At 42.7% G+C, this 13,485-nt stretch overlaps 2 protein-coding genes across 2 annotated transcripts in view; both read right to left on the bottom strand.

The window, feature by feature from the left end:
- The window catches only part of NCMAP (non-compact myelin associated protein), a 146,343-nt gene that overhangs the window by 79,425 nt on the left and 53,433 nt on the right, over positions 1-13,485 (bottom strand). The window lies entirely within an intron of this gene.
- Positions 1-13,485, bottom strand: part of RCAN3 (RCAN family member 3) — a 30,985-nt gene that overhangs the window by 6,467 nt on the left and 11,033 nt on the right. The window lies entirely within an intron of this gene.

Raw genomic sequence — 13,485 nt, 5'->3', positions numbered from 1 at the left:
TAAAAAGGAACGTGAACATGTAAATATATTAAATACGAATAATTATTACTTCTAGGTGCATTTCACATAGTTTCTGCAACATCGTTTCAAACATGGCTGGCTCTGTTACTTTTAAAAAGAATTAGAATTGCTATTTTGTGAAATCGCAACCTATTTAATTCTTAGCAGTAACTTACTTTAAACATATTTTAAGTACTAAGCAAATATTAAAATTCCCATGTGAGAGAGGTAAGAAACATCAACACTGAACAAAATGAAATGGAAATTAAGGAAGAACTCATTAAGCATGGTTTATGAAATACTAGTACTTTGTAATTTTGTATATGAAACCACTTTCCTTGCCCAGGGCAAAAACACCATGTGTTTATTCCTAATCCCCCACAACAATGAATTTTCCACAGTGCCAATACACCGTATGACAGAAGCTGTCTTGCAAACTAAATAGGCACTTGATGATCACATCCTTCTTCCTATTTCCCTTCAAAACACTTTTTTCTTCATTCCCGAAATACACAGTAACTGAATGTAACATGCAGATGACAGCAATGAGTCACAGGGGTCTCTCCCTCTCTTCTAAATTCCAATACCTGTCACCTGATTAAGAGTTACACAAAAATAAAGCCATGCAAAAGTTGATTAGTAAGCTTTTTCTAAGTCTTGTGTTAGTTCTTTCCCTCTCTTTCACACCCATTTCCCCCCCAATGAGGCATAAATATGGTTATGACATATGTGACTTCTAGCTGTGAGGTGCTACAGAGCATGAAGAATTAACTTGGAGGCACAACTACGCTGTTTCCCAGTTGAGAAAAAAGGTTAAGAGCCTGCAGCTGGTAGCGCTGCCCTTCCATGTGTCCACAGATATCAACACGCAGATTCCGGCGGCTGCCCCGACAGCTCAGCATTAGCATGACAGGGATTTAGTAGACTGCAGACAGGAGGGAAGGACGTAATTTAGGAAAATGGATTGAAAATGACTTGTGATAAACATTAAGGATATGTACCTGTTAATTCAAAATCCAAATTACTATTTTTCTCCTTAGAATTGTTTCAGAAATAACTCATTTTTATAAGTTTATGAATTCTCTAATGATATAAAATTAACATCATCCTGTTAGAGGGTGACAGTTGCATAATTGTTTCAGACAAGATAATGGGGATCCCATAAAATCAAAACCATCAATAACCACTCTTACTTTTTATGTTGTCACTCAGTACACCTACAGGCATAACACAAATAATGCAGCCTAAAAACCAATCACTGAGGCTTTTCCTGTTACGTAAGTAGGTTTTCCAAAAATTATAAACCAGAAGCTGCCTTCATATGCTGAAATCACTTGTGCAATAAGCCAGCAGTTAAAATGGCAAGAAATACCTTGTACCTAAAATATCTAAGAATAACATGTAACCAACAGATTTCCTGGGAACCCAGCAAGAGCACCTGGTAGCTGGACAACAGGATACTAAAATCAGTAAAGGAGAAAAGTGAAAAAGTTGACACAGGAAGGTAGGTTTTGAGGAGTCACAGGTGAGCATGGCAGCCAAGTGTGCACGTCTTGACCTTTCTGGGACCAACATGACTCTACTCTCTGCTGCCCAATCCCAATGCAGAGAAGGCAAGGTTTACCCATTTCACTGAGGCACAAACTGTGAACATGATTTTGCCACAGCCCTTTTCTTCGGACGGAAGAAAATGATAAGCCCATCACTTCTGTACACTAAAGACTGGAGGAACAATTTCAGTCGAGAAGCAATGCTTTGATCCATTTAGCAGTAAAATTATCTTGGGCATCCTAAGGCAAGAGGGTTTTTTTTTTTTTTAATATTCTACATCTTTCTGTAAATCTGCTATAGAAGATTCCATTCTCCAGTGTCCAGAGAGGCTGCATGTTCACACCAATATCATCGGCAAGGCCTCCACTTCTGCCTGTGGATAGGCAAAGTGCTTCTGGTTCTTCTCAGTATCGCCACTAACTCAAAGAGATGGACTTCACAGACCAGAAAAACACACACGTACAGGTAGGCACGGTCAATTAAAAAACTTTACTCTGATAATCTGAGCACTAGCAAAATTCTGGGACCTAAATTCAAAAGTGTTAGGTGGGACCAGAACATATAAAAAATTTAAAAACCTTCTATAACTTTTATAATTTATGTCATCTTCATCACATTTCCAGGTTAGAAACACGTAACCGAATTAAGATTTAAGAGAATATGGAATACTATCCATTCAATACTGATTTGTTTTTGTTTTTTGAAGACACAGTCTTGCTCTGCTGCCTGGGCTAGAGTGCAGTGGCGTCATCATAGCTCACAGCAACCTCAAACGCCTGGGCTCAAGTGATCCTCCCGCCTCGGCCTCCTGAGTCACTGGGATTGCAGACATGAGCTGCCGCGCCCAGTGAGGCACATAAATTCTTAAGGGGCAATAATTTTTTTTCCAAATCTATAATATTCCCTATACCATATATAAGAAAACTGGTCAACATGATAATTAATCATTTTTGACTGGAACAAACTATGGATTGGCATGGGGTAGAGTGACAGAAATATTCTTGGGAGTGTTGGTTACAAGGGTAGCTATTATCAAAACTCACCAAACTGCACACTTTGAAGATCTGTACATTTCACTGCAGGTGAGTTTTAGCAAAATTAAAAGAAAAGTGTAAGGGAAGGGATGAGGTGGCCACAGCAGCCAGCTCAAAGACAAAAGCAGCACAGGGCTTCACCATTGCCGAGCACAGCCTGTGGGGGCAGAGCCCTGCTTCATGAGCGTCCACCATGGACCTGGCTGTGGGCACAGAAAGGCTGGCTTTCCATCTTTCACCAGGACAGCACATCCTTAGTTAGTAGTAATTCTGGTTATAAAAATTTCTCCCTTTCTTCCACAGCCCAATTGGCAAAGATCTATGACTGTGCTTGTAATGAAGATGTGTGCAGAACGCAAGAGTCATTTTCAATCAGTTTAGTGGCCAATTGCTGGCTTCCAAACACCTAGAAAATGCAGTTTGCCAGTGAAGGACAGGAACAGATCCACAACCACAGCTACCGCAATTACATTAACAGCTAAGCTGATTAGGCAGCAGCCAGAGTTTCTGGGGACAGAGTCTCTACACACACACACACACACACACACACACACAGGCACTCTTGTCAAGATATGAAGATACCGTCCTCAATCAGTGATACTCAAACTCTGTAGCCCATCAACAAACAAAAGTATGTTTTATTTGGCTATTCTGGGGAACATCTATTGGAGAAGTGCAATCTTCAGAACCATAAATGTGAGAACGTCTAATGAAATCCCAGCTCTTGACAGTAGCATCAGTTTATTTTTTTTTTTTCTTAGTTTAAAGGTTGTTTGCTTGTTTACTGAAAAGAGCAAAGAATACAGAGGAGTAGATACAAGGCCCCCTGGAGGAAGGAGCAGGTGGAAGAAAACTAGGGAGAGAGCAGAGAGGCAGTGAAAAGCAGAGGATGCTGTCTCCTTCCCCCCCGCCCCGCCCCCCGTGTCCTCTGCTGCCCTGCTGAGCTATGGACATCCCCCAGAGGCAGTCAGAATACCGGCTAATCCAAAGCCTGAGAATAACCCACAAAACACTACGGCTTTGCACACCCGTCCAGGCACTTGGGCTCAAACATACAGTTTTGATCAGATGTCACAGGTGACAAAAATCACAAAGGTGAGTTCTTCCCCTGCAAACCATGTGAATTTCCGCAGGAACCAGGAAAACTGTTTCGGTTGCCCAGACTGCTGTTCCATGTGCTCGAGGCTCCATTTTCAAGGTCAATATCAATATTGCAGCAGACTCATGCTAGCTGCACGAGGAAACCCATGACTCCACTCTCTAGATGTCCACGTGAATCTTTCCTTCCTGTTTTCTGTCCTCCCCGCCCATGAAGCAGGGAAGATTTGGAAAGTCCAGGTTCTACTTGAGTTTCACACCCAGTCTTGGGCTCTATAGAATCAGGAGCAGAACAGTGCTGGCCAGCTGCAGATGCTCCAATGGCCGGGACACCATGTTGTCAACATGGTGATCTCTTTTCTGTGACTTCTGCATTTGAGCACTGGCTTTGATGAACAAGTACCAAACCCAGCTCTCTTCTGACAAGGGGAACATGAGTAAATATTTCCACTTCTGAAGACATTTAGCATGGATGAAATCCTCCAATCTGCATTCACTTCTTCACAGATGACACCACAAAAGAAAGACTTCAGGAGGAATCTATGACCTGGACAGGCAACTTCAGGAAGGTCTTACGGCTTCTACCAGCTATTTATCTTTTCAAATAACAAAACTCTGAAGCTTGACCATGTGGGTTTGACTCCTGGCTCTATTACATAGCTGGGTGACCTCAGGCAAGTTACTTAACCTTTGCTGTGCCTATAATTTCCTTACCTGTTAGAGGAGGATAATAAAAGTACCCACCTCACTGGGCTGTCATGATGATAAAGAGTGAGTACTTAAAGCTCTTAGAACAGCTCTAATACACAGGGAGTACTATTACTAACAGAAATGGGCAGAGCTTTTGCAATAGTCCACTTGCCTTTCTGTGGTCACAAAAAGCTGCTCTTCTGTATGATGCAGGTTCCCCAGGAAGGTGAATGCACAGCAGTGACACAGTATGAACTACACAGCAGGCACCATGGGGGTCACTGATGGAAAGTTAGAATCTGCCTGTCCGAACAGCCCCACTGCTGGAGCAGCGCCCGAGGAGACACGCCCTCTGGGGCACTCGGGTGTGGTGGGTGAGAAGGTGCACCACTGAGTGATGAATCAGCAACCATCTGCCCTGGAGTCTTCAGAACTTGACCCATGACCCTTAACCCTGGGAAGGAGAGAACACTGCTCCTGGGTTGACACTGAGGACTCTGTTCCTCTGCTACCAACTCTGATTTGAATTGAGGGAGGGGGATTTTTTTTTTTTTTTTTTGAGACAGAGTCTTACACTGTTGCCCGGGTTAGAGTGCTGTGGCGTCAGCCTAGCTCACAGCAACCTCCAACTCATGGGCTTAAGCGATCCTCCTGCCTCAGCCTCCCGAGTAGCTGGGACTACAGGCATGTGCCACCATGCCCGGCTAATTTTTTTCTATATATATTTTTAGTTGTCCAGATAGTTTCTTTCTATTTTTCAGTAGAGACTGGGTCTCGCTTTTGCTCAGGCTGGTCTTGAACTCCTGACCTTGAGCCATCCTCCCGCCTCAGCCTCCCAGAGTGCTAGGATTACAGGCGTGAGCCACCGTGCCCGGCCGAAGATAGTTTTTTCATTTCAGAATCTCTTAAGATATTTTGCAATCCCTATGTGTCACACACACACACACACACACACACAGTGGTATAGTCTGAGGACCCAGTGCTCAGTGTAAACTTAAGTATTTCACATTTTTTGGTGTTACTGTAAATGGTGCTGTCTTCAAAATTTCAATTTCCAAACGTTTACTACTAGCATATAGAAATACAGTTGACTGTGGGAAGCCAGTGCGGGAGGACTACTTGAGGCCAGGAGTTTAAGACCAGTCTGGGCAACACAGTGAGACCTCATTTGCACACACAAAAAATTAAAAATTAGCTGGGCCTGCTGGCACACCCTGTGGTCCTAGCTACTTGAGAGGCAGAGGAAGGACGGCTGCTTGAGCCCAGAAGTTTGAGGATACAGTGAGCTATGATTAGGCCACTGCACTTTAGCCTAGGTGACAGAAATATAGTTGATTTTGTATATTGAACCTGTATCCTGCAATCTTCCTAAAAAAAATCACTTATTTGCTCTAATAGCCTTTATGTAGATTCCTTTCTAAACAGACAACCACGTCAACCTTTAATAGAGATAACTTAAAGAACAGTATATAGATGTGTATATACACACACACGCGCACACACACAGAGTATCAGGCTGAACCAGAAGAAATGCTGATGTTTGACCACTTTTGACCTACAAATACAGCAATTTCATAAGGCACAACCCATTAAAAGTTTAAAAATTACATGGAAAATGATAACACTGAGTTCAGGATAATGGTATCTCTAGGAGGAGACACCAGGGGCTCAGTTTTATTAGTAAAAATGTATTTTTTAAATAGGGTGGGCACATGGGTGTTCTTTATATTATAGCCTTGTTGCATAACCTAAAAATTGCCTTTTTTTTTTTGAGAGCCTGGGATAAGAAGAATAACCATAAGAAGAATAACCAAACTTGGAAGTGATTTATCTGTGTCTTACCTGGGCTCCTTGGAAAAGCAGAAGCCAAGGCAAGGGCACACACACACAGAATGTTTGTTTTGGGAAGTATCCCCACAGGACAGAGTAGAGGCCTGAGAACAGTGAAACAAGGAAGCAGGGAGAGCCTGTCCTCCAACCTCCCAGGTTGTGTTTTCAAACTGGGCATCTCGGTGGCACTTGGGGCTTGATCCTCGTAGGAGTCCTCCCAGGAGCCAGTGAGAATACACCTGTGAATTGCTGGCTTCAGTGTAAGAACAGGGGCGCTTATCACTGGGTTCAGTTCCCCATTGGCCAAGGGCTGCCCCGTGGGATGTTAACTCCCTCACGCTTCCAGGACGGTGCACGCATCAACTTGGCTGAGCAACTTTGTTCAGGGAGCAGAGAAACACTGGGACAAAAAGCAAGATGCACACAGTGCAGCTCAGGCCAGCTGCTGTGAGTTCACACCTGCACACAGCGGGCTGCTCTAGCAACAGCTGGAGTGAAAAGGTGGGCCAAGAGGATGTAAAGTGGGGCAAAAGAGGGGTCCAATACATACATATCACTCATGTATGTGTGCATAAATATATGTATGTGTGCACATATGTAAATAAAAACATATTACCAAGAACACTAAACTCAAAAAAAATGGGGGTTTGCATAACCTAAAAATAAGGAAGAGGAGGAGGATTCTTTTTTTTATTGTGGTCAAATATAAAAAACACAAAATTTATCATTTTAGCCATTTTTAGGTATACAACTCAGTGGCATTAAGTATACTCACACTGTTGTATGACCATCACCAAAGCCAACTCGAGAACTTTCCCATCATCCCAAACAAACTCTCGACCCACTAAACTCCCCTTCTCCCACCCCCAGGCAACCAATATTTTATTTTCTATCTCTATGAATTTGGCAACTCTAGGTACCTCATATAAAGAGCAATCATGGAGTATTTGTCCTCTAATGTCTGGCTTATTCCACTTAGCATAATGTTTTCAAGGTTCACCCATGTTTGTACCATGTATCAGAACTTATTCCTCATTAAGGCTGAATAATATTCCACTGTATGTATATATCATATTTTGTTTACCCATTCATCAACTGATGAACATCTCGGTTGTTTCTACCTTTTGGCTATTATGAATTATGCTGCTATGAACATGGGTGTACAAATATTTGTCTAAGTCCCTGCTTTCAATTATTTTGTCCCCATAAATAGAATTGGTGGATCGTATTGTAATTATACATTTAATTTTTTAAGGAATTGCCATACTGTTTTCCACAAGAGCTGTTATCATTTTATACCAGGATTGCATAAAGGTTCCAATTTTTCCACATCCCTGTCAACACTTGTTTTCTTTTTTCATAACAGCCATCCTAATGGATGTGAAGTGGTATCTCACTGTGGTTTTGATTTGCATTTCCCTAACAATTAGTGATGTTGAGTTTACTGGTCATTTATGTATCTTCTTTGAAGAAATGTCTATTCAAGTCCTTTGCCCATATTGCAATTGGGTTGTTTGGGTTTTTTTGTTGTTGAGTTTTAAGAGTTCTCTATGTATCCTGGATATTAATCCCTTATCAGATATGTGATTTGCAAATATTTTCTCCCATTCTGTAGGTTGCCTTAAACTCTGCTGATAGTGTCCTTTAGCGCACATTTTAAATTTTTATTAAGTTCAATTTATCTGTCTTTGCTTTTGTTGCTTGTGCTTTGGTGTCACACCCAAGAAATCACTGTCAAATCCAATACCATGAAGATTTTCCCCGATATTTCATTCTAAGAGTTTTATAGTTTCAGTTTTAACATTTAGGTCTTTGATCTTTTTTTTTTTTTTTAAAGAGATGGGGTCACACTGTGTTGCCCAGACTGGCCTTGAACTTCTGAGCTCAAATAATCCTCCCACCTCAGCCTCCTGAGTAACTGGGACTACAGGCATCTTTGATCCAATTTGAGTCAATTTTTTCTTTGATATAAAGTAAGGGTCCAAATTCATCTTTTTACATGTGGATATCCAGTTTTCCTAGCACCGTTTGTTGAAAACACTGTCCTTTCCCCATGGAATGGTCTTGGCATCCTTGATGAAAATCATATGACCATATAAATAAAGGTTCATTCTGGGTTTCCTATTCCATTCCATTGGCCTATGTGTTTGTCTTTATGCCAGTATTACATTGTTTTGATGACTGTGGCTTTGTAGTAAGTTTTGAAATCAGGAAGTGTGAGTCTTCCAACTTTGTTCTTCATTTTCAAGATTGTTTTGGCTATTTAGAGTTCCTTGAGATTCCATATGAATTTCAGGGTAGGTTTCTCTATTTCTGCAAAAAACATCATTGGGATTTTGATAAGGATATAGTTCAATCTGTAGATTTCTTTGGATAGTACTGACATCTTTTTTCCAGTCCGTGGACACAATCTCTTTCCATTTATTTGTGTCTTCTTTAGTGTCTTTCAGCAATGTTTTATAGTTTTCAGTGTAAGTGAAAAATGAGTTTTAAAGCGAGCTGTATTACTCTATGACTCTAAACCACTGTACAAACAGAGACTTGACTAGGATTTCCTATGGCGCTAAGCTTCTGTGATTCTCCAGTATTTACTCAAGCCTTGAAGCTAACTAAATTTTACTAATTCTTGGCCAGAAGAGCACTATAAATTCAATTAAACAAATGTTTACTGAAACTTGGGCCGGGCGCGGTGGCTCACGCCTGTAATCCTAGCTCTCTAGGAGGCCGAGGTGGGCGGATCGTTTGAGCTCAGGAGTTCGAGACCAGCCTGAGCAAGAGCGAGACCCCATCTCTACTAAAAATAGAAAGAAATTATATGGACAGCTAAAAATATATACAGAAAAAAATTAGCCGGGCATGGTGGTGCATGCCTGTAGTCCCAGCTACTCGGGAGGCTGAGACAGGAGGATCGCTTGAGCCCAGGAGTTTGAGGTTGCTGTGAGCTAGGCTGACGCCACGGCACTCACTCTAGCCTGGGCAACAGAGTGAGACTCTGTCTCCAAAAAAAAAAAAAAAACAAAAACAAAAAAAAAAAACAAATGTTTACTGAAACCTTATGACATTCCAGGCTCCGTTAAAAATACAGTTCCCTATAACGTAAACATTCCTCCTTTGAATGCTCTTTTTCAATTCTCAAATTTAAAACAGCACTTTCCTCAAAGGATTTTACTTTTTCTGGGTTGAAGGATATGCCAGAACACTCAACAATTGATTTAGCCTAAAAATCAGAGGATCAGCTCACTCAGTTAACCTCCAACTATCATTTGCCTTTCTTAAATAATATTTTCTAGTCTTCATTTTTTAAATGGAGGGTATAGAATCAAATGCTCGATAGAAAGATTTAAATAGTACATATGATTGCACAGACCACAAAGGCATTTGGGCCATTGCATCTGGGAGCATAATTTCGGATTAAATCCCCTATGCACTACTTTATCTCACTCGGCTCATAATTCTGTTTCTTGATTATGGCACTGCACCACTAACCCTCAACAACCATCTTACAGAAGCCATTCATTCAACAAACATTTAACAGTTGCTACTTTGCACTGGGAATTCAATTAGAAGCTCAATGTCACTGATCAAAGAGCAGGATCAGGAGAGCAGGCAGAGATATCTTAGCACGTCACAACTGTCAGCATCAGAAAAACTGAAATTGAATGCCTTATGGTGAGTTGGTCAGTAGGAACAGTTTTATATACAAAGAACAATACACTGCAAAGGAGTACATTCCAAAAGCCACGTTGCATTTCTTTATAAAGTCAGTCCTATGTAGAATATTGCTTTGCATAACATTTACTGTGTTCCCTCAGACACACAGACCTACAGTGGAAAGAACAGTCCTATTTTTCACATTATAAAATCGTAAATTATATTTTGAAAACTCCTCATGTTCAAATCAGAAGGAAGACCAATTTTTCCTTATTTTAAGAAAGGGAAAACTGGAGTTAAAAACAGCAAACAAGCAAATACAATCACGCTGCGACAAACCCAAATCTGTCAAAGAAAAATGAAGTACTAAACCTGTAGCACTCCTAACAGAGATATTGATTAGCTGAGCACATGCATAAAATTAACAACCCTGCTGCTGAGGAAATGTAAATGGAAAGATAAGCCTTTTCCTCAGTTTATTTTTCATTATTTTTTATTTATTTATTTTTTTTGAGACAGAGTCTCGCTTTGTTGCCCGGGCTAGAGTGAGTGCCGTGGCGTCAGCCTAGCTCACAACAACCTCAAACTCCTGGGCTTAAGCAATCCTACCGCCTCAGCCTCCCGAGTAGCTGGGACTACAGGCATGCGCCACCATGCCCGGCTAATTTTTTTCTACATATATTTTAGTTGGCCAGATAATTTCTTCCTATTTTTTCTAGTAGAGACGGGGTCTCGCTCTTGCTCAGGCTGGTCTCGAACTCCTGACCTTGAGCGATCCACCCGCCTCGGCCTCCCAGAGTGCTAGGATTACAGGCGTGAGCCACCGCGCCCGGCCTCTCAGTTTATTTTTCTTAGTTTATTTTCTTATAGTTTATTATCCCCCACAGGCACACTATTTTTAAGAAATATTGATGAAAATCTAGAGCCAAAATCTAATAATCTAAAATGAAGATTTACCTTCACATGATAATGGCACCTGTGATATTTATTCTACTATGCAAAACGATGCAAAAGCTTGTTCCAGCAATTAGAAGATCATAAAGACAAAAACCTTTTCAAGTCAGAAAAAAAAATTCTTTCGAAAATAAAGTGTTTAATTGCAATGAGGATTATTCTGCCTTTTATCCATCAGAAGCACCTGTTTTGTTTTTTGCATCTACGTGAATGACCTGAATAAACAGGTGATTCCAGAAACTGTAAGACACTGACAGTGAGAAGAAAAATATAAAGGAAACATTTGGTTCTGCCCACATTTTATATCCAGTTTATCTACAGATAACTTTATAATATAAACAATTTATATTTTACAGTTTGAGATATTAACATTAAGGCTATTGCATAAAATTCACTGTGAAGTCCATTGAACTGCTGCCACTAGAATTTCTGCTGAGATGATTTCCGACATAAATTTAGGTTAGATATAACTCCCAAATGGTTTTAAAAATGAAAACCAATAAGAAGTTACCCCTTTGGCAAGTTAAAATTTACCTAGGCTATGGTTAAAAAGAAAAAGTTTAAGCAGGTAAGATTATGAGGTTTCCTGAAAGAATTCTTATGAATATAATTTTAAGACAAACTAATAATATGTCTAGTTTCTTACAGTGACAAATAAACAAGGTTAACTTATTTATAACATGAAAATTTAGAGCTCTAGAAAGGATGATTTCAAAATTTCTACATTAGGACTGAACTTGGGAAAGAAAATAGTATTTGTAAATGAAAACATCCCCCAAAGATACAAAACTGGCGACTGTATCCCTCTCCTTTGCTCCACGTCAGGGTCCCTCATCTCCAGGCAGGTCCACTTGGGGAGCTTCCTCGCCGGTCCCTGCCCTAGTGTCTCAGCTTCCTCGTTGGTCCCTGCCCTAGGGTCTCAGCTTCCTCTCCCGTCCCTGCCCTAGTGTCTCAGCTTCCTCGTTGGTCCCTGCCCCAGGGTCTCAGCTTCCTCGTTGGTCCCTGCCCCAGGGTCTCAGCTTCCTCGCCGGTCCCTGCCCCAGGGTCTCAGCTTCCTCGCCGGCCCCTGCCCCAGGGTCTCAGCTTCCTCGCCGGCCCCTGCCCCAGGGTCTCAGCTTCCTCGCCGGCCCCTGCCCCAGGGTCTCAGCTTCCTCGCCGGCCCCTGCCCCAGGGTCTCAGCTTCCTCGCCGGCCCCTGCCCCAGGGTCTCAGCTTCCTCGCCGGCCCCTGCCCCAGGGTCTCAGCTTCCTCGCCGGCCCCTGCCCCAGGGTCTCAGCTTCCTCGCCGGCCCCTGCCCCAGGGTCTCAGCTTCCTCGCCGGCCCCTGCCCTAGGGTCTCAGCTTCCTCGCCACTCCCTGCCCTAGGGTCTCAGCTTCCTCGCCGCTCCCTGCCCTAGGGTCTCAGCTTCCTCGATGGCCCCTGCCCTAGGGTCTCAGCTTCCTCGATGGCCCCTGCCCTAGGGTCTCAGCTGCCTCGCTGGTCCCTGCCCTAGGGTCTCAGCTGCCTCGCTGGCCCCTGCCCTAGTGTCTCACCTGCCTCGTTGGTCCCTGCCCTAGTGTCTCAGCTGCCTCGCCGGTCCCTGCCCTAGTGTCTCAGCTGCCTCGCCGGTCCCTGCCCTAGTGTCTCAGCTGCCTCGCCGGTCCCTGCCCTAGTGTCTCAGCTTCCTCGTTGGTCCCTGCCCTAGTGTCTCAGCTTCCTCGTTGGCCCCTGCCCTAGGGTCTCAGCTTCCTCGCTGGTCCCTGCCCTAGGGTCTCAGCTTCCTCGTTGGTCCCTGCCCTAGGGTCTCAGCTTCCTCACCAGTGCCTGCTCTAGGGTCTCCTCCCGCCACTCTGCCCTCTATGTGCCGTGGTGGCTCTTCCTAACATGGAGTTCTGATTGCCACTCCTAGAAGGACAAGCACTTGAGCCTGACATTCACAGTGCTTTGTAGGATGGCCCCACACCCACCTTTCCAACCTGATTTCTCTTCACTTCCACCCCATAGCACCTATGCGCCAACCACGCAGAACTGCTTGCTACTCCCTGACATGGTCTACATTCTCCTGATTCCACTCTTTTGCTCATTCTGTCCCCTTTGGATGAAATTCCCTTTCACTTCCCTGCTAAAAATCCTATCCAGCTCTCATAACTCTTCTCCAGTGCCATCTCCTCATGAGATCTCTTATTCCAATTGGCTGTTGTCCTCTCTCCTGTGATACCTCAAAGTACTCTCAAGTGTTTCTAAAGGCAGGATCATCCCTACTGCAGACTGTAAACCCTCGGAGGCAGAAGCTGTGTGATTAGTGCTCTGTCCCCTGAAGCCGCAGGCATAGTTCCTCACACATTGTAGGCAATCAAGGATGTACCGAGTTAAACTGTATGGAAGTTCTGCTCCAAGAAAGTCACTGCAAGGAAAATATTTTGAGTGCACAGATAGAAAATTAAAGGGCCCGTGATAGTATTTTGAGAAAAAGTCTCAGAACATGGAAAATGTATACCAATGGCAGAAATATTTCACTTTTGTAAACTAAGACCTATAGACTTTTGTGAAATTATGATGGAAACATAAACACACACACACACACACACACACACCCCCCCTCTCTTTCCAGGTAAATAATAAATGAACTAAAAGAAAGTAACCTTTAAAATAATAAACTTAATCATTTTTCCCAGTCAAGTTGTAAAAAGTAATACAAA

This window comes from Eulemur rufifrons, chromosome 8 (assembly GCF_041146395.1).
Source record: "Eulemur rufifrons isolate Redbay chromosome 8, OSU_ERuf_1, whole genome shotgun sequence".
NCBI classification, from domain to species: Eukaryota; Metazoa; Chordata; class Mammalia; order Primates; family Lemuridae; genus Eulemur; species Eulemur rufifrons.
This window is presented reverse-complemented; position numbering and strand designations above follow the sequence as displayed.